At 37.9% G+C, this 22867-nt stretch overlaps 1 long non-coding RNA gene across 1 annotated transcript; it reads left to right on the top strand.

Moving 5' to 3' along the window:
- Window positions 1–13247: 13247 nt before the first annotated feature.
- Window positions 13248–15195, top strand: LOC121968246. Its single transcript, XR_006108019.1, has 5 exons — window positions 13248–13303; window positions 13878–13941; window positions 14176–14338; window positions 14428–14550; window positions 15099–15195. It is a non-coding gene; the product is annotated as an uncharacterized LOC121968246 (long non-coding RNA).
- The last annotated feature ends 7672 nt before the right edge of the window (window positions 15196–22867 follow it).

Raw genomic sequence — 22867 nt, 5'->3', positions numbered from 1 at the left:
CGCAGGACATATATACTTCTTGTCATCCGCGGGAGGGGAATTTTCTCGAAAGGTGCGCTCCTCGACCCCGCGTGCGTCTATCCTGCTAGGATTTCCCTGGGAAAAGGAGACGTGGTTAGAAGGGTTGGACAAATCAAATTCAATTCTTTCTTTACCGATCTCCAATGATAGCTTGTGATTCTTCACGTCGATGAGGGCTCCTGCCGTGGCGAGGAATGGTCTTCCAAGAATGATCAGGATTTTGGGGTCCTCCTTCATATCCATAATGATGAAGTCCGTGGGGATGACACAACCCCCCACTTCTACTAGCACGTCTTCCACTATACACATTGGGTATCTACATGAATGGTCAGCCAACTGCAGTGCCATAGTAGTCAGTTTAATGCTCTGGAGTCCCAATTTCTTGCACAGAGAGTACGAGAGTAGGCTGACACTAGCTCCCAAATCGCAGAAGGCTCTCAGTATGAGTTCAGAGCTAATTTTACACGGTATGGAGAAACTTCTTGGATCCTAAAGTTTCGGTGGGGAATTCGCCATAAAAAGAGCACTGCATCCCTCTGTCAATGCTATGCTCTTGAAGTCACCTTTTTTCCTTCTATTGGATAAGATTCCCTTTAAAAATTTTACGAACTTCGGTATCTGGTGCAGCGCATCTAACAATGGTACCTCAACGCAAATCTCTTTAACCTTTTTTAGAAACCGGTGAAATTCTTCATCCTTTTGGGATGCTATAAGCTTATGAGGAAATGGGATCATCTGATTCTGTGGGATAGTCTGACAAGCTTCTCCAATCTTTTTAGTACCCTCTTCTCTATCCCTGTTTTGAGTCTGATTGGGCATTAGGAAAGTGGGTTCTTTTTCTGAGTCAACCTCTATCTGAGTGATGATTTGAGGGTTTCCCACAGTACGTCCGCTCCGCAGCTCAATGCGATTGCAATGTTCCACCTGATTTAAATCCGGTTTCCTTGGGAATGTACCCTATGCTCTTGAGATGGAATGAGCTATCTGGGCTATCTGGCTGTCTTGCATCTTCTGGTGTTTTTCTGAGTTCTCCAGCCTCTGAGTCAATTGCTTGATCTCGCTCCTCATCTCCTTTTACTCCGAGAGAGATTCCTCAAGCATCTTTTCAATCCTAGATAGCTGTGTAGGTTGCTGCTGTTGATGATCTTGGTGTCCATGTTGGTAGGTCTGATGTGTCGACCTCTGGTCCTGATTATTTCGGTATGAAAAGTTAGGGTGGTTCCTCCATCCAGGGTTGTATGTGTTGGAGTACGGATTGTTTTGCCTCTGATTGTAGCCCGTTATTGCATCGCATTGCTCAAGTTGGTTTATCTGTGCCTGCATTGGCCCCAGGGGACAAGTATACTGAAAGTGGTCCGCACTTCCGTAGATGTCGCAAGCACAGACTATTGCATTAGCTGTGTTGCTACCCATGGATTCGAATTTCTTAGTCAGGGCGTCTAGCTTCGCAGACATGAGTGTGAATGCATCCACCTCAAATTTTCCTGACGCCTTCATCTGATTTCCTGAGAAAGCACCGCTAGATCTTTTAGATGCCCACTAATGGTGGTTTAGTGCCACATTTCCTATTATCTCTTCAGCTTCATCAATGCTTTTATTCATCAGTGCTCCTCCTGCTGCAGAATCCAATGATACCTTCGTGTGATAATTTATTCTATTATAGAAGGTGTATAGGACCAGCCACTTCTCAAGGCCATGATGGGAGCACTGTCTCTGCATGCTCTTGAACCGGTCCCAGGTTTCAAATAGGGATTCTGAGTCTATTTGCTTGAAACTGGCAATCAGGTTCCTTATGTGGGCAGTCTTGCTTGGGGGTAGAACTTGTCTAAGAATTTCTGCTTACATTGCTCCCAAGACGATATGCTAACTACTGGTAGAGAATTCAACCACTGCTTGGCCCTGTCTTTCAGAGAGAATCCGAAAAGAAGCAGTCTCACCGATTCTGGAGGAACCTCATTCACCTTCATCGTGCCACAAATTTCATAAAACAACTCTAAATGATGATTCGGGTCTTCGTGTGGTCACCCTCCGAATTGATTTCGCTGGACCATGTGGATTACTGCGAGCTTAATCTCAAAGTTGTCAGCATCGATGGGTGGTCGGGTGATACTGGATTGGACCCCTCGTGCATATGGTGCCGCATAATCTTTCAGCAGTTTATCGACCATTCATGAGGGTTCTTTTGCTGCTTGGAAAGCTTTCTGTAAATTCCTTCTCCTCAGAAAGGTCCTGTCAATCTCTGGATCAAATGGTAGCAGTTGTCCTGAAGGGTTAGTTCTACGCATGCAGAAGAAAAGAGGACAAGATAGAAAATATGACAGCAAGAAATGAAAAAGAATGAATGCAGTAAGGAAGAAGAGTGAAAATATTTTTCTCTCTTTTTTTTTTATGTGCAGAGAATAAAGAAAACAAAGCCTAGTCTAATCCAATATGACTTAGCTAGTGTTATGGACGCAGTCCCCGGCAACGGCGCCAAAAACTTGTTACGCTTCCGCAAGTGCACAGATTCGTCGTCAGTAATAAAAATATCGATCCCACAGGGACTGGCTATAAACACTAGCAATCGCTCACTTATGGTTAGCTAGACTACCAACGGTCTTGATCAGGCTAAGGGAAAAGAAAGGTCGAGGGAGAGAGTCAAGAGTCGTAAGGTCGAAATATTACTTGGTGATGAGGAGTTCTAGGGGGTCGGTTTCGTCGTGGTACTATTGATGTGTCTCGGTTTGTCTTATTCTCGCTGTCCTTATTCCTGCTATTGCCGGAAGCTAAATGGGTATTCTCAAGAGCCAGGATAGAGTAATGCCCTAGGAAGTCCTGTCACGGTTTACCCCTTTCACTAGGGCACCTAGGCAAATCTTGAGGACATAACTCTAACTGGCAGATTAAGAACGGTGAGTAGAGCTAAGCCTGGTCTCTCGCTCCCTTGGGGAGAATTTGCCTTCCTCTCAAGGAGCTATCCTAGATGTCCGTGAACGGATTATCCTTTTCACTAGGGCCCCTCGGGTGTACGATCTAATGGTAATCCTCTACGAGGCTGACAAGTTCTTCACAATCAAAAGTAAGCAATTAACGATTGAAACAAAGCATGAAAGTTCATCCAGCAAGTACAAACACAATTCGAGTCTTACATCAATCCATACCACGATTACTCCCTAATCCCAGAACAAGGGGATCTACTCCATGAATGCTAGAGAGATATCCGAAAACATAGTATGAACAAACATACAATTCTCAGAAAGTAAGAAGGGATATGCTTATTAGGTGTCGAAGAGCGGCCTTCGGATCCAACTCTCAGCTTCTGGAGTCGATGTGGTGGTAGAAGTTCACTAAACGGCGATCCTAAGCGGCGTAGAATTGCTCCAAGACCTATTTCTCCCTGACGGCTCGCCTCCCCCGTGGCAAAGAGGGTTAAAACCCTTATATAGACTTAGGGTTGGCCACGGCGGCACAGCCGTGTAAGGACGGCACGACCGTGCCCTTCTTCGGTTCGGTGCGTGGCTGCACGGCCGTGCAGGGCTGCACGGCCGTGCAGGGTTGCACGGCCGTGTAGCCCTTGGGCTCTGTCTCCTGGGGCACGGTCGTGCAGGGGTGCACGGCCGTACAAGTCTCTTTTTCTGTCTAGGGTGGCACGGTCGTGCAAGGTTGCACGACCGTATGCTGACTGGCTGCTGTTGTGGTCGCACAACCATGCAGGTTTGCACGACCGTGTGCTCTCCCTCTCCTATTTGGCCACACGACCGTGCAGGGTTGCACGACCGTGTTGTTTGGTTGGTTCTGGTGCATCAATGTCCTCCGTTCAAGCTCCGAAAATCTTTCCTGCCAACATAAAACCAAACAAAGAGCAAATATCTGAACAAAACAATAGATATGATGAATACAAGATAAAAGATGCGATCATGTGAAGAATATATGTGCATCAGTCACGTGAATGTGCGCTAAAACATGTGTAGAAGATCATAATATTTGCGCACATCAGGTATTGTGACCAACATGGTAGGTTGTGAACAACGTTGAGTAACTCTTCAAGGGGAGAATTTTTGATGTGTGCCAATAGGGGGAGAAGTAGGGTTTAAGTTAGGCTTTCATTGCCCCTCTAGGAAAGTTTAGGGGAGAATATAGGGTCTAAATTATGCCTTCATTATCCAAAGGGGGAGTTTGCCCTCTAGGAAAGGGAGAGAATAAAGGAAACCCTCATTCATGCATTGACATGAAGAAAAAGTTGAGGCTATGGGATTAGCTTAATTTAAAGGCATTGTCAAACATCAAAAAGGAAGAGATTGTTGGTGCAATATCCCTTGGGTCAGGTTGACTAAGCTTGAGTTGCCTCAAGCTTGAGTCTTGATATTTGGATTTCGATGTTTGACAATATATGGAGATTGCAGGAGCAATCATCTGATTGAGAAGATTGTTGGAGCAATTATCCTCTGGTTTGTTGGATCGAGACGCGCTAGAGAGGGGGGGTGAATAGCGCTCATGGCTATTTCGTTCGATTCGTAAAACTATCAGAGTTAAAACAGTCGAGTAAATAAACACAGCGGAATAAAAACAAACACACAGACACAGGAGATTTACTTCGTTCAGAGCCTGTAGCGACTCCTACTCGAAGGTCCGCGATCCTTGATCGCTTTCCGTGGGCAACAACTATAAGCAAGAAATTATTACAAGCTAAAGACAATTTAAAGCAGTAATTAAAAATACCAACAACACTTTAAGAAATATCAGATTTGGAGCACCGGGTCGTCGGGAAGTAGTTGCAGCACTTTTGGGTCATTTCGTTGACAACACGTTGAAGAAAGGTTGCTTGGAATTTGTTGTCCTTAACTGCTGGTCGAAACCCCCTTATAAAGGGTGTTCAAGGCGCCTTGAAGTCCTTCAAAGGCGCCTCCATCCCTTCCGAATCGCTCATGCACATCAGCGCTGAACAGTCGTCGCTTATCGCCTTGGGCGCCTTCATCCATCTCCAAGGCGCCTCCAATGAGGCATCCAAGGCGCCTTCGTGCACCATGAAGGTGCCTCCAGCGGGTCTGCGCAGCCACGCCACCTTAGCACCCGAGGTGCCTCCAAGCTCCATGGAGGTGCCTCGGACACTGTTTATCCGAGGCTTAACCTTGTTCTTTCGTACCTGCAAGACATGTTAGATCCAAAACACAAACATATCCTGCAAAATAAAAGTTATCATATATAATATCATAAATATGAAGTTTGACAGTCATCGGACTGTCCGGGTCTGACTTCGGATTTCCAACCGGAAACCCTAGGTCGACCCGACGCCTACTGTTCCCTTTACGGGGAACGCGTCCTCACCTACTCCACTCAAGAGATTTACCTTATGCCAGTGCGATCCTCCAGATCGACTGGACTTTTGCTCGGTGCTCGATGCTTCCGGACTTTCTGCTGGACTTCCGCTTCCTGGCTGGTCCAGTCTTTCACCTGGTTCGCGACACCAGGACTTTCCACCTAGGGTTACCCCCCTAGGACTTTTGCCTGAAGCACTCGACCCACCAAGACTTTCTACATAGGGTTACCACCCCCTAGGGTTTTCACCTGCCTAACAACTGTTAGGACTTTCCTGAAACACTTAGTCAAGCACGTTAGATCACAACACACCTTAACTTTGAATCCTTTGCCATTATCAAAACTCAGGTTCGATCGTCGGATGCTTTCCGCACCAACAATCTCCCCCTTTTTGATTATGACAACCCAAATTCAAATTTAAGTTAAAACAAATGCATAAATATATCAAAAGGTTTAAGTGAGCAAGCTTAAGTACATAAATTCAAATAAAAGTATAACTTAAGCTAACACTTAAACATTGTGAAGCTCCCCCTTAATACAGGACTTCCTTTTACTTTTGAATTAGATAGATTTTTACTTTTGAATTTCCTACTCTCCCCCTTTGCCATTTATCAAAAAATAAGTCAATTATAAATTTTTCTTTTTGACCTAAACTTTTGAAAGCAATGAGTTAAAATTTTGCAAAACTATAATTTTTAATACTTTTGGCGAAGTAAAGAATGAATCTGAGGGGTAACTTAGGAAAAATATCTTAGCAAGAATTTTATAAAGTTACTTAGCTAAGCCTTTTGCAAACATTGAATTTTGAAAATATAGCTTAAGTTAAAAAGGGACTTAGCTTAATTTGAATAAAATAATACTTATTTTTGAAAAAAAAAATAGGAGTAAGAATTTGTTAATTTTTTTTTTGGACGAAGAGGGAGTAGCTAAAAATTTAATTTAGGTTTATTTATTCAGTTGGTCCTTAAGTCCAAGCATGAGGTAAGTTATATAGTTGTTAACTTATTCAAATTGTTTTGATCAGGTATCAGAGCCCTAAAGTACAAGCATGCTTAAGCATAATATTTCCATTTTCTTCACCAACTGTCTAACCTTTAGCTACTTACTGATTGCCTAGAGGGCAGCAACTTTCACTTGGTTAGTCAAGTAAGTCATTTAGTCCATTAGATTTGACTAAAGCTGGAAGACTTGACTTGATTGCTGTTAATAAAGTATTTAACGTCAAGACTCATATTGATGCACAGAAATAAGCATTCTTGAGTCCAGGCTGTACCCTATGCATCTCACACCATTCTATGTTTTTCAAACACAAGCAAGGTATACCTAGGTGTTTGTGAGATGCTCTGGTTTAAATCTAGGGGAACAGGATTTCTAGGGTAGAGTCTAAACTAAGTCCAATTTTTTGAAAAATCTAAGAAAAGGGGATTTTAAAAAGCATTATTTTTCCTAGATTTTGAAAAGAATAAGAGAATGAGTTTTGAAGTAAGACAATGAATTTTGAAAATTAATGTCTATTCTACCCAACACATCCCTATTTGTCTTCTAAGTACACTGAACTCAAGTTCAGGTAAGGGTTTTGTGAAAATGTCAGCTAGGTTTGATTTGGACTCAACATAGTTGAGTGCAAGTTCACCTTAAGCTACATGATCCCTAACAAAGTGGTGTTTTACCTCTATGTGTTTAGTCCTAGAGTGGTGAATTGGATTTTTCGTTAGATTAATTGAGCTTATATTGTCAATTAAGATTTTTGTATTTTTGTATTTTAATTCATAGTCTTTTAAGGTAAGCATCATCCACAAAAGTGTTGGTTGCTACTCGAAAAACCTAATGGTTCCACTGTACCAAAATTTTGTACAAAGGTCTGAACATTTTCCTAGCTACCATGTGTTCTTTTAAATTAAACTTGGATCGCCTGCGGAACTTAACACGTTTGATCCAAAGTTTAATCTATATGTTCTTTTAGGTTTAGACTCGGATCTCCTGCGGAACTTAACACGTTCGATCCAAATCACCTAGGTTATTAATTTCATTAAATATTAGTTTCCAAAATTGGCTCCCAGTACTGACGTGGCGAGGCACATGGCCTTCTTGGATATGGGAACAACCACCACCGACTAGACAAAGCCTTTTAAAGAAAGTTAATATTTAATTTTCTTAAATAACTTTAGGTTAACCGAAAGGAACAATCAAATCACAAGGAAAAGAAAAACAAAAAACACAACATCGAAAATAAATTCAGAATACTAGAATCGCATGCCTCTTGTATTTGGTATTATTTCCAAAAATAACTAGTATGATGCGGAAAGGAAAAATACTAGTTATACCTTTTAAAAAGACCTCTTGATCTTCTACCGTATTCCTCTTCTAATCCCAGACGTTGTGTGTGCAACGATCTTCCGAGACGAGAACCACCAAACCACCTTCTTCTTCTTTCCTTCATGTTTCGGCCAAGCAAGACTTTCAAAGGAAGAAGATCCTTTTCCACCAACTAAGCTCCATGGGATGCAAGCTTTCTCTCCTTCTTCTCCAAGCTAAGATCCGGCCACCACTTGATCTCCAAGAGAAAAGAAGGTTTCGGCCACAAAGATGGAGAGAAGAGAAAGGGAAGGGCCGGCCACACCAAAGAAGAAAAGAGGGAGAAAAATAATAGAGTTATTCACCATGAAGCCACTTCTACCCCCTCTTTTATAATCCTTGGTCTTGGCAAATAAGAAAAATTTAATAAAAACTTCCTTAATTCTTTTGCCATTGAAAAGGAAAATTTATTTAATTAAAAATAATTTTCTTTTCATCATGATAATGGCCGGCCACCTTTAATCCCTTAATCAAGGAAACTTTAATTCACACAAGAATTAAAACTTCCTAATTTACTTCCGGAAATTTATAAAAATTTCTCAAATAATTTTTCCCTTCATGGTGACTAATAAAAAGGAAATTTTATAAATTAAAATCTTTCTTTTAAACATGTGGATAAAAAGAAAGTTATCTCTAAAAATTAAAATCTCTTTCAATCTACAAATAAGGAAAGATATCAAATCTTTTCTTAATCTTTTGTAGAAACTTATAAAAGAGAATATTTAATTTTTAAACTCTCTTTTAAATCATGAACATATTTAAAAAAGAAAGTTTTCTTAAAATTTAAAATCCACATTTTAATCAACAAATAAGGAAAGATTTCAAATTTTTAAACTCTCTTTTAAACATGTGGATGATTTACAAATAAGGAAAGTCTTTACTAAAAATTAAAACCATCCTTTTAATCTACAAATAAGGAAAGAGATTAATCTCTTCTCTTAATCTTTTGTAGAAAGCTATAAAAGGAAATTTTAATTTTTTTAAACTCTCTTTTAAATCATGATATCCACATAAGAAATAATTTTAATAAAAAACCCTTTTAATATTCTAGTGGCCGGCCACCTAAGCTTGGGACCCAAGCTTTGGTCGGCCACCAACTTGGCTCAACCATTTGGTCTTGGCCGGGCCTAGCTTGGGTTCCAAGCTAGCTTGGCCGACCCCATTGGATGGGTAAGAAGGTGGGTATGTGGTGGGTATAAATCTCTATATACAAGAGGCTACGATAGGGACCGAGAGGAGGAATTGATTTTGGTCTACCGATGAAATTAAGCATCCCGTGTTCGCCCCGAACACATAACTTAATTTCATCAATAATAATTCATTTCACTAAAGAACTATTATTGAACTACCGCACCAATCCCAAATTACATTTTGGGCTCCTTCTTATTATGAGTGTGTTAGTCTCCCTGTGTTTAAGATAACAAATGTCCACTAATTAAGTAAGTTACTGACGACTCACTTAATTAATATCTAGCTCCAAGAGTAGTACCACTCAACTTCATCGTCATGTCGGACTAAGTCCACCTGCAGGGTTTAACATGACAATCCTTATGAGCTCCTCTTGGGGACATTCTCAACCTAGATCACTAGGACACTGTTTCCTTCTATAATCAACAACACACACTATAAGTGATGTCATTTCCCAACTTATCGGGCTTATTGATTTATCGAACTAAATCTCACCCATTGATAAATTAAAGAAATAAATATCAAATATATGTGCTTGTTATTATATTAGGATTAAGAGCACACACTTCCATAATAACTGAGGTCTTTGTTCCTTTATAAAGTCAGTATAAAAGAAACGACCTCTAATTGTCCTACTCAATACACTCTAAGTGTACTAGTGTAATTATATAGCTAAGATAAACTAATACCTAATTACACTACGACCTTCCAATGGTTTGTTCCTTTCCATTTTGGTCGTGAGCTACTGTTTATAATTTATAAGGTACTGATAACATGATCCTCTGTGTGTGACACCACACATCATGTTATCTACAATATAAATTAATTGAACAACTACATTTATCATAAATGTAGACATTTGACCAATGTGATTCTTATTTCTAGATAAATGTTTATACCAAAAGCTAGACTTTTAGTATACATCCTAACAATCTCCCACTTATACTAAAAGACTAAGCTGCTATATCTGCTGTCATATATCTTATTCCCAACCCTTCAACATGCCCATCAAAAGCTCTTGCATTAAGGGCCTTAGTGAAAAGATCTATAGGTCATCATCTGATGCAATCTAGGCAACAACTTTTTCTCGTTTATACGATTTCTCGTATTGGGTGGTACTTGCGCTTTATTGTGTTTACTTGCCTTATAGACTCATGGTTTCTTCGAGTTTGCTACTGCACCACTATTATTACAATAAATTGTAATAATCTTTAGACAAACCAGAAATCATATCTAAGTCTATCTTGAGGTTATTAAGTCATTCAGCTTTTATGACTACCTCAGAGGCTTGTCATATACTCAGCTTCTATGGTGGAGTCCAGAAAAACATCTATGCTTATCACTCTTCCATAGTTATGACTTTACCTCCTAAAGTAAACACAAAACCCCGAGGTTGACTTACTATTGTCCCTATTCGATTGGAAGTCAAAATCCGTGCAACCCACAGCGACCAAATCAACTGCCTTGTAAGCTAGCATATAATTTCTAATGCCTCTAAGGTACTTCAATATATGCTTTACTGCAGTTCAATGTCCTTGTCGAGGGTTACTTTGATATTTGCTAACTATGCCCTTGGCAAAACAGATTTCTGATCTCGTGCATAGCATACATTAGGCTTCCGATAGCCGAAGCATAAAGATTTGCCTTCATTTCCTCTATCTCCTTTGATGTCTTCGAAGACATCTCTTTAGATAAAGCTACTCCAATCCCAAAAGGTAAGAAACCTTTCTTTGGAGTTCTGCATGCTTAAAACGAGCAAGGATTTTTTTTTGTTTCGATATATGAAGCTTGGGATAATTAAAATATTCTTTTCTTGCGATCCCTTATTACTTTGATCCCAAGAATATCACTACAAGAAAAATCCTCATAGACATCGGTGGAACAATAACAGTTTTAAGCAAAAACCGATGTCTTTGAATATTTTACACCGTTTTTTCCAAAAACCGATGTCTATGAGTGCAGATTTTCGCTCATAGACATCGATTTTTTAGCCGATGTCTATGAGCGCCTTTTTTTTTGTTAATAGACACCGGTTTTAACAGAGGTTTTTAAAACCCGGTGTTAATGAATCAAAAAAAATAATTTAATTTTTCCACCAGCCAAAATTTACAACACTCCAAAGTTCCCTCCAAACCTAAACTAATATCACGCCGCTTCTCTCAGTCTAAACCTAAACCTAAACCTAAACCTCCACCATCAGCCTCATCTCCCTCTTCCCCTTACTGGATCTCTTCCCCTTCTTGGATCTTGGATCGATGAGGAAGATCAAAACCACCTGCTTCTTCTCCACCCTCGCCGGCACGATCTGGCCGGGCCAGTCCGGCGGCTCCGGCCTCACCGGCACCCACGGGGGCTCCGTTGAAGGCTCTTGCTTGCTCAACGACAGCGGTGAGCTCGTGTTGAGGCAAAAGGAAGCAGAGAACAGGGATGCGTCTCCTCCAAGGAGATCTAGTGAACAATTTGGGCACTATCGCACGGTCTGGCACTAAGGAAAAATCTGTAGCGAGGCAAGAGCAGCAGCCCCGTGCGCTTCCTTCACCGAAAGGAGTGAGCTTTGGTCGTGGATGCCTTCCTATCTCTGTCCTCAACCCTACTTGTGAAAAAGATTGGCTGATCTCGCGCCTGGTGAGTTGTATTGGTAGTTCCTGGATAATTAATGGGTAACTGCTGGGTCAGAGGGAAGACATCCGTCTACGGAGTGTCATCCAGTTCGAAGTCAGGTGGGTCTCCTCTTTTTTAACTCCAGTGATTTGGTTGTCTCTGAGAGTTGATTTTTTGTTTCTTATACTTATTTTTTAGTAGCTAAAGCTGTGATATTTTGCTAAAGAGCAAAGTAGATACGTGCTAAGTTTGATAAAGAAACTTCCTATTTGTTCTCTGGGGTTTTGCAAGTAAGGAATAGACACATGGTTTTCCTTGTATTCTTTAAAGTTGCTTGTGAATTTTTGACCTGAAACCATTATAGACTTTGTATCTTTTGGGGGAAACAGATTTAACAATGTTTTCTTTTGATAATCGTGTTTATGCCTTAGTACAAATAGTCAGGTTTTAGCTTGTGCTGTACTGATGCATGTTAGATACACCAAAGGAAGCATGGGTTGTAAAAGCTTATTTTGTCCATCAACAGAATGCCCAAGACTCCAGACACATGTTGTGAGACAAGAGGAGAAGGAAGGTAGCAAACTGCCTTCAAACCCTGAGGAAGTTGAGGATCATGTTTTGCTACTTGCTTTGTCCACTGCTACTTGTTTTCTTTTCTTCCAGTACTTATTACTCTTTATTATGCCTTCCTACCAAGAAATATTGGGGCCAGAACTATCATTGTTGAGACTATTCAAAAGGATAGTTTATGCAGCACAATGATTTTCTTTTTCCTATGTTAGATATTTCTAGATCAGAATTTGTTAGTGTATAGCATATTGGTCATGTGAATTAATTGATGCATTCTCTATATTGTGGAAATCAAATGCGCGATCAGAAAATATGCCTTTCTGTTTTTTTTTCTCAAAAGGTCTCATTCTTCTTGAAGATTTATTTCACATTTTATATGGTTTTAGTATTTGTTATCTACTCTAGAATGTTAATTGTTACATGGATAATTAGACCTTTGATGAGGTATTGACATCATATCGTGTCAGCTATAAAATGTATGTATATATGTCATGGATATCCTTTACACAAGACTCTATTTTTATTATTCTTTGTGTGGGTTTAGCAGTCAGTAGAGGCACTGTACTATCAATAATCTTTTCAATTTTGGTGAATGTTGAAGTTTACACCTGCTTTCTTTTTAAGGAGAATGTGGATATTAAAATTTTAACAAATGATGATGTTCTAGGTGATGCAATACCTTATGATCAGCAAGATGCAATGCGCCACCTCTGTTACCAATTCCTTGATTTAATGTCACCTACGGTATGGATACTTCACCTTGTAATAGTTGTTATTTCTTTCAATTATATTATCCACATTAAATGGTCATTAAATAATACTACATCTGTAATAGGAAGTTGCTGCAATTACACTGGAATTTTAGATCATAAGCTCTACTTTTTTTTCCCTTCTTCTAGCACCTCTTGATTTATGATTCAGTTTTTTCTCAGTTTGCCACTTTTCTTTTATGGTCTTTCTTTATGAATTTTATTTTTCAAACCTTTATGAATCTGTTATACATAATCAGTCAGGGAGCCTCTGTTATTTATTGATTCATAAGTACCTATTATTTTGGTAACTAATATAGTTATACTTTAGATCCAGCCCTACTAAAATTTTCAATTAACAGTCACATTTTCACAATGCGATTTGGTCTGATTTGCTGTGGTTTTATTTGATCGTATTAACTCATTTATATTTTATTTCTTATTAGTTCTCTGTTTCTTATTCTTGGTTATTAGGGAAGAACAAACCCACAATTTCCTGGTTCACATCCAGTTTCTCTTAACAGGTGTGTCTTTATCCTTGTCAATATATATATATATATATATATATATATATATATATATATATATATATATATATATATATATATATATGTGTGTGTGTGTGTGTGTGTGTATATATATATATATATACATACCTTATTTATTTAACATCTTTAGCCTGACGTGAAAGACAGCTAGTAGTTCATTGTGTTTCAATGTTCAAATCTGCAAAATTATGAATGTATATTTGGATTTTTGGAACAAACAATCTATTGGTTTACATATATTGTGTTTCCATCTAATATTCTTTCAATGAGTTTGTGTGGTTTTGCCTTTTGTTATTGAGGGTATCCAACATGCTTATTCATTGTTTGCTGCGTGGTCTTTAGATTGTGTGTTGGAATAAGCCAGACATGTCTCCCTATATGAATCACAGGGCAGTATATCTTATAATGATATGGCATGGCTTGTCTTTTGAGTACCTAGGAAATCTTCATGCTAAGTGATATTGTTGAATACAAGTTTATTTGGTCATAATTTATTTTTCTCTTTTAGTTATCTTCGCTTCTCATTAAGTAGATTTACTTCATGAATCAGACATTTTGTGAGTTGTCCTCTGGGGGCGCAATGGCATGAACAGTCTGCAAGAATCACAATAGGGGTGTGTGCTTTTCCATATTCATTTTTTGCCTACATTATTTTAGAAATTATAAGTTATTTGTACAGCATACAAACACACATCTGATCACTTTTCTTTTTATTGAAAATTTATTGCCAGAAGTATAATTAGTAAGGATGCACATTTTCTTTGTTGGAGCTCCTAGTTATTCAAATTTATTTATGTTAGAAAATACATATTAACACTCATTTTTAATCAATATTATGTTATGTGCAGAGATAATCTGCAACTACTAAGACAAAGATACTACTATGCTACATGGAAGGCTGATGGAACCCGCTACATGATGTTCATTAACAGTATGGGGTGCTACCTAATTGATCGAAACTTCTATTTTCGTAGGGTTCAAATGCGGTTTCCCCTAAAGAATGCTGCTGAGGTACACCTTTTCTGGCTTTATAAGTGTCTGAAGTTTTATAACTCATATAATCTGTATTTATGCCTAATCTCTCTGTTTTTCATGAAAAGAGTTTCCATAATAATACGTTGATTGATGGGGAAATGATTATCGACCAAATTCCAGATGTAGGACAGAAGAGAAGATATTTAGCATATGATTTGGTTGCATTAAACGGTTTCTCCGTTATGAAGGTATTGCCACTTTCCATATTCTGCTCATCATTCTTTCTGAAACCTGCTTAATTGACTGTCTTATCTGAAATGGAATAGCACACTACTTTTTGCGTCATTTCCCAAAGACAGTCATTTGTGCATACATAGCTATCGGAGAATAGATGGAAGACGGATGAGAAAGGAAATTTAATTCATGTGATAAGCAGCTTAAATTCCCATGTAACCATGTTTTGGCTGGTTTGCATTTTAGAATGAGCAACCAAAAGCTTTTATCATTCCTACCCTTTGAAACATTGATGTAAAAGATGTATTTTAAAACATCTCCAGATGTCTGTAACTTTGTGTATTACTATATTTTGCTATGACCTTACTGTTCTAGCCTATGACCTATTTAGTTATCATCTAGTCTCGTTCCATACAGTTTTCATTTTTATCCTTCTCTACCAGCTCAAATCCTATTCTTTTCTAGTGATTACAATTTCAATACATGTCTGTGTCATGAATTTCCACTGTATATGCTAAGTGTGTCAAGAGTTATCTCATGTTGCTTTTTCTGGGTGGTGTAGTTTCCGTTTTCTGAAAGGTGGAAACTACTTGAAGAAGAAGTAATTCGACCAAGGAATTATGAGAGAAAGCAATTAGAATCTGACAGCAAGGGACATCCCATTTTAGATATGATATGGAGTCATTTTTAGTATGTAGATGTCAAGATACATGAGTTAATTAGTATGGCATGTTATAGATATTAATTAGTATGGCATGAGTTAATTAGTATGGCATTTTCAGTAATAAGTTGGGAATTTTAGGCAGGATCATGTTTTGGGTGTTGGAGGATTTGGTAGAGTTTACAAAGGTTTGATCAGTGAAGATCTCAGGGATGGGCTGCAACCCCTTCAAGTAGCAATGAAAGTCCATGATGGTGATAACAGTCATCAAGGTCATAGGGAATGGCTGGTATCCATCTCCAATAACTCAATTGTTGGTTCTGTCTCATCGCTTCCGATTCCTTCGTCAAGGTAAAAGCATCGCACTCTCGGTTCCGGTTCCTGCTTTAATCTCTTTTAGTCTTGATTTTGATCATTTACTTGCATTGAAATCATTAAACTATTCGTGAATTATCGATCTACTGTAGTAATGCTGGTGAACTTGATGAAGGACTTGTTTTTATGAGGTCTTGTTAAGTGATGAAACCTTCTACATTGCTTTAAATGCAAGCAGTTAGTTGATTATCCAATTAGTGCCCTGTAATTTGTATACGGTTGATTAGTACCACAATGATTATGCGAGCATAAAAATGAAACAATAACATATTTTCCAACTTGTCCAGTAATTTTTCATTCTTTAATTTGTTGGATACAAGTTCAATTGTTAATTAACTTCCATAATAGGGGAACAAATGGCCATCTTTTGGATTTGCAACTCTGTTTGACGTCAGCTATCATATTACTAAACTTTCATTCTGATAATGCCAAGGCGCAAAACTTCCAGATTGCTAGTTTTTTGTTTTCTCTCTATATATTTTTTTCATGGATCATGAGTGACCTTGGACTTTTGTTATCAATAAACTCTTGCAATCTCCTCAAATACTCCTTATTATGTTGTTTTGTATGTAGAAATATGAGCGGACAACAGGAGAACGTTGCAGCTCCAAAGTTGAATGAAAGGATATTGTCGTCATTGTCCAAGAGATCAGTGGCTGCCCGTCCTTGGCATGATCTTGAAACAGGTAACCGAAAACGAAAGAAACAGTTCCACTAATATTTACACATCTATTAATTTGATTTGTCTCAGTATCTATTTCTGAACATGAATTTGTCTCCAGGTAAAGAGGCCCCTGTTGTGTTCAATGTGGTAAGTGTACTTTTTTCCTTTTAACTGATAAAATGTACAAAATAAAGTATCAGAAGTGATATTGTTTTTTACAAATGCAAACTAATTTTGAGTAAATCATCTTTTTGCTCGTTTATCAAATTAGATTGCCTCCCAAAAGGATGCAAGGGTTAGATTTGAACTTGTTATTCATAGATCTATCACTATATGATGTGGTTGAGATAATTGATGAATGTTTATCTTTTTAAGCATTCCAATTAGTCATCTTGTTACCTGGTGCTCTTATTGCATTTTCAACTATGATCTTTGGTCTTGGTTTACTAATATATTATTTATGTGTTTTTACAGTTTACAAATCTCAAGTACTCCAGAGTTGAAATTGATGAAGTGCGGTTCGAGTGGGCTGAATGCATGCTAGATTACATTTGAAGTGCGGTTCTACCTTGATGTGTTAAAAGAGTGTTCTACCTTGATTTTGATATCTATTAGCTAGCTTTTGATGTAAAAAGAATGTTTGAGTATTTTATGGATACTGTTGTAAGAAGATTATTTATATAATTTGTGAATATTTGTGTATTTTATGGATATTGTTGAATGAAGAATATTTGTATAATTTGTGAATATTTGTGTTTTTTTTTAGTGTCGATTTTTCATTGTTTCGGAAATCAAATTTGTGTTGTTAAAAAATATACATATTACATCGGTTTTCCACCGCTGCAAAACTGATGTTATTAACTAATATTACATCGGTTATTTACCGCTGCCAAAACTGATATTATTAACATACAATATTACATCGGTTTTACACCGTTGATGAAACGGTGTAGTTAAGTGATACTACACTGATTAATAACCGATTCGAAGACCGGTGTCGTTAAGAGATACTATACCGGTTTTAACCCGATGTCTAAAATGGTAGACTTTTAACATTGGCTTCATAGACATCGGTCGAAAATGAAATAGACACCGGTGGAAAACCGATGTCTATGAGGATTTTTGTTGTAGTGTATATTCATTCTTCCAAGTCCTTCATATCGAATTGTTTGGACAACCATACTCTTACTTCTGACAACATTTTGATATTGTTTCCAACTACCAAAAATATTATCTACGTATAGTACAAGAAATATCACCACGTTTCCATCACACCTTTTGTATACACAAGACTTATCCGGTTACTAAATAAATCTATAGGTCAGGATTCCTTTGATAAACCGGATGTTCCAAGACCTTGAAGCTTTGCCTCAGTCCATAGACTGATTGAGCTTGCACACAAAATGCTCTTTGCCCTTTACAATGAACCCTTCTGGTTGTTTTGTATGGATGCTTTCTTCAAGACTTCCATTAAGGAATGCTGTCTTGACATCCACTTGCTAAAGAATCCGGATAGACTTAAGCAAGACTACCAGTGAAAAAGTTTTCTTTTTTATCAATCCTTGCTTTGAAAGTTTCCACCTTCCTGTCTATCCATCTTTTCCTATTGTAGACATATTTTCACCCAATGGCTTTTACACCATCTGGTGGTTCTACAAGCTGCCAGATTTGATTAGAATACTTATATTCTAATTCTGTATTCATTGCTCTTTGCCAAGATACTGCATCTTTATTTTGGAGTGCTTCATCATATTTCCGGGATCAGACTCATGTTCATTTGGGATCAAGTCCAAAAACTTTCCCAAAACATGAATCCTTTTGGTTGTTTGACAACTCTCCCACTATGATGATGTACTGTCTATAATTGTGTATCAATTGTGATACGTGTTGCAGTTTCTTGTGATATTTCATCTTGTACAGTTGGTACTAGATTAGACATGTCCTTTATAATTTAAGAACAAATTTACTTATGGGCTTGTGGTTTATTACATAGTCCTTTTCTAAAAATCGATCATTGATGCTAACAATGACCTTCTGATTTTTAAGACTATAAACCTACTTTCATTTCTCTAGGATAACTTACAAACAAGTGAATTCCTGTCCAACTTATCATTGTCTCTCTTCAGCATATGTGCTGGACTACCCGAATCCAAATATGCTTCAAAATAGGCTTATGCCTATTTAGCAATTCTATATGAGTAGAGAGTTCTGACTTTGGAAGGTACTATGTTCACTTCTGTTTCCAGAGTATATCCTTAAAATGAATTTGGTAATTTTCTAAATAACTCATCATCAATCTACTTATTTCCATAAGAGTCCTATACCTTCCTTTTTCTACACTATTCTGTAGGGATGTACCAGGTGCAGTTAGTTTGGATTGAATCCCTACTTCTGATAAGTGACTCCTAAATTCTTCCAAGAGGTACTTGCCACTACGATCTCACCGTAGTGTCTTGATACTTTTACTTTGACGTTTCTCCGCATCAGCCTTGTACTCTTTGAACTAATCAAAGTACTTAGTCTCGCGGCACATTAAGTAAATGTATATGTATCTTGAATAGTTATCTATAAAATAGATGAAATATTCGATACTACCTCTTGCCTGGATAGTCATAGGATCACACAAATCAGAATGAACCAATTCCAACATATCTTTGGCTCCATACCCCTTAGACTTAAAAGCTTCTTGCTTATTTTTCCTTCCAAGTAAGACTCGCAGGTTGGAAAGATTTCCACTACTAATGAACCCAAAAGTTCATCAGCTACCAATGAATCCTACTCAAGTTAATATAACCTAGCCTTAGATGCCAAAGATATAATTGGTTCATTTCTGAAGGTTGCTTTCTCTTAAAGTTAGAAGATGTGTTATAATTTCCATTTATTGCATTGTGGGAGTTATTGGATTATAAATTGTCAACCAACATACCAGAATAGATAACTTCTCTATTTTTCTTGATAACAGCTTTGTTATCAAAATAGACACAATATCTATTCTATAATAGTTTAGAAACTGAAATCAGGTTCTTTCTAAACTTAGTACATAAAGACAATTTCTAATAATCCATATTTTATTCCTATTAAAGGAAAAACATCTCCCACTGCAACAGCTGCCACTTTTACAGCAGTGCCCATGTGGATGGTGTTTTTATTTTCATTTAGTTGTCGGGTTTCCTGGAACCCTGCAATGAATTGCGGACATGATTAATGACATCTGTATCTACACTCCAGGTTCTGGTAGATAACACCACTAAACATGTTTCAACTAATGAATTAAATACACCTAAATTATTCTTAGTTCTAAGAAGACAGTCTACCTTAATGTCCAAGTCCTATTTCCAATTTTTACAATCGGGACTACTAAGTCTTTTCTATAGTATAACAGTTAGGGAATTGACAAACATTTTAAATCCTAAGAATCACAAAAATATTTGGTCAAGATCAATTCCTTAAAATCCCCATGAATTTTGTATGCCACGATAGTGTGGACGTATACAAAATCAAAGAAGAGATTTTATCCATTAATTTTATTATCTCGTCAACTTTACTTTATGACGAATAAAATTAATAGTTGATTTTTCTTTGATCAAATATTTGGTCAAAACTTTTGAATTTAAAATAACATTGATTCCTCAAACAATATTATTTAAATTCTCCAACACCTCAAACACCGTGAATTTTGCATGCCACGATAGTGTGGACGTATACAAAATTAAATATTTGTAAGAGGAGGGGTTTACCCATTAATTATCTTGTCAATAAATCTTTATGACAAATAAAATTACCTCAAACACCATGAATTTTGTATGCCACGATAGTGTGGACGTATACAAAATCAAACATTTGTAAGAGGGGTTTTTAATTTTATTATCTTGTCAACTTATTTATTTGACAAATCAATAGTTGGTTTTCTTCGGTCACACAAATAATAGCAGTGACTCCGATGGGGAGGATACTATTAGACGTGCCTAAGTGTATACCATTACTTGACACTAAGTCCATTAATAAGATTGTGTCCCTTCCGATGGGGAAGATCACACGCTCTTAATTAACTTCCTATAGTCATCCAAAATGGAAGTTTAAGCTAGTGATCCGCAAACAAGCTCATCCGATATGGAGGAAGGCACTCAGAGCCAACGCGCAAGCTTGTTGCATCACTTATAAACCAGTAATGGAGACCGTGGAATTTATTTAAAATAAATCCCTCTCCCACTTAGTTATTTAAAGTGAGGAATTTTGATTATGCTAGCCTACTTAGCATGCATACTAACAAGCACACACAACACAGCATAAAAAGCAATAAATAGGAAAACTAATTTTCAACTATTATGCCTTTTATCTATTGCTGTCCTCCGTGTGTCGCCAACCCTAGCTGCTGCCATCTTTGGCCACCGCCACCGGGTCTAGTTGTCGCATCCATCTTGCTCCTTGTTCCGTTGTGCCTCTGATCCTCAAAAGGTTCCACGCCTTGTAAGATTCGATCCACGACATAAATAGAATTTTACATTTTTCGATCCTATATTCCTCGAAGAAATGTACATGTAAACTAGTGTTGGGTCTTTCGGGCCGCGAAAACCGCTTTTCGCGTCGCGAAAACCCCGAATCACCCAAAGCCGTAGATCCGTGCAAGGAAAACCGAACGAAAATTACGAGTACGAGGTTTTAAAACTTTAGATCTACTCCTAGATCTATGTGTTAAGAAGTATACCTTGAAGCGTGCCCTTTCGAGTTCCCGCTCGTCCAAGGAATTGCCGGATCTCTAGACCGTCAAGTGTCGGTCCTCTAGAAGTATCCACACGGACACGTAGGTGGAGAAAACCTCACACAAAGGTGTGCTAGCACCTTGGTAAGATTCGGCCAAGCAAGGAGGAGAGGGAGAGGGAGAGCTTGAGGAAGAAGAAAGGAGTAATAATCACACTTGAATGAAATCAAATTTCATTCACCACTTTTGTGTGGCCGGCCACTCCATGGAGTGTAACTCCCATTCCACATTAATCACAATTAATGTGAAGCCATTAAGAGGTGTTTTGTAACTCCTATGATGTGGCACATCATGAAGATGTGGACCATTACCATTGGTCCACATCTTGCCACTTCACAATGATGTGGCAAATGAGTAACCTCCACTCATTTAATGTGGCTAACTCACATTAAATGCAATGGAGGCTTGTAACCTCCATGAGGTGTCAAAGCAAGATGATGTGGAGCAACACTATTGGTCCACATCTTGCCACCTCACTCATGATTTGGCAAAGAGTCAAGTCAAACTTGACTCTTCCTCTTCCTCTCTAGTCAAGTCAAACTTGACTCAATCTCTCTCATGATTGATCTAATCTAACCATTTGATTCAAGCCAACTTAATATAAAGAATCTAATTCATTAAATTAAATTGATCTAATGAGTCATAATCTAAATTAGACTCATTAAATACATGAATCAACTTGAGTCTAACTCAAGTAGCCCAATTTGGATTACTCTTAATCCAATTTGATTCATCAAATGAATCTAATCCTCTTGGTTCATCGTATGAACCAAATCTCCATCTAATTGTCCTTACTGTGTGACCCTATAGGTTCTTGTAACGTTGGCAATGCCCTAAACCCATTTAGCAGCATAAGTAATGAGCGGTATCTAGCAACACATCATTACTACCCAAGTTACAAGAATGTTGAGATCCAACATCACCTTGTGACTACTAATTGTGACTCCTCACAATATGTGACATTTTCCTTCTATCCTAGACATCTAGATTGATCAATGTGAGGTATAGACCGTGTCATCCTCTAATCAATCTAAATCTTGAACTCCAAGTAGACTCACTCGATCAAATGAGCTCAACATCTAATGTTGACTCATTTGGGCATGGCCATGCACTTAGTGGTCTCACTCTATCAAGAATACCGATGTCGCTCCCGTCATATAGGAGGGATAGATCCCATCTACATCACTCACATCCCTCTACATAATTCGTTATATACCCAGTAATCGCCTTTATAGTCCACCCAGTTACGGGTGACGTTTGACGAAACCAAAGTACATAACTCCTTATGTAGGGATCCATGGTGACTTCAGGTCTAAGGACTAATAGTCATACTAATAGTCACATGAGAAAGTATATGACACTCATATAACGATCCATGATACTTTCTCATGGCGGGTCATTCAGTATACATTCTCCAATGTATACCCATGTGTCAGCTTGATATCTCTATATCCATGACTTGTGAGATCAAGTCATCGAGTTGACCTACATGCTAGTCTTATTGCATTAACATTGTCCCTGAATGTTAATACTCGACTAGGAATGATTTAGAGTAGTGTTCCCTATATCATCTCACTATCGATTCAACTAATCGATTGATATAGGTATGAACCTTCTACTCAAGGATGCTATTATACTTAGTTTATTTGGCACTAATACAAATAAGTATAATAACCAAACAAATACCTTTATTAATATACAAGAATATGATACAATGAGTCCATACAATCATCAAATGATTGGCTCTAGGGCTCTAGGGCTCTAACTAACAACTAGATCGAACATAAAATAAAATTTACATCCATCGATCCTATATTCCATAAAAGGAATGTACATGTAACTAGATCAAAAAATAAAATCCTAATAAAACTA

This window comes from Zingiber officinale, chromosome 3B, assembly GCF_018446385.1.
Source record: "Zingiber officinale cultivar Zhangliang chromosome 3B, Zo_v1.1, whole genome shotgun sequence".
NCBI lineage: Eukaryota > Viridiplantae > Streptophyta > Magnoliopsida > Zingiberales > Zingiberaceae > Zingiber > Zingiber officinale.
Note: the sequence above shows the minus strand (reverse complement) of the source record. Positions and strands in the feature narration are given on the sequence as shown.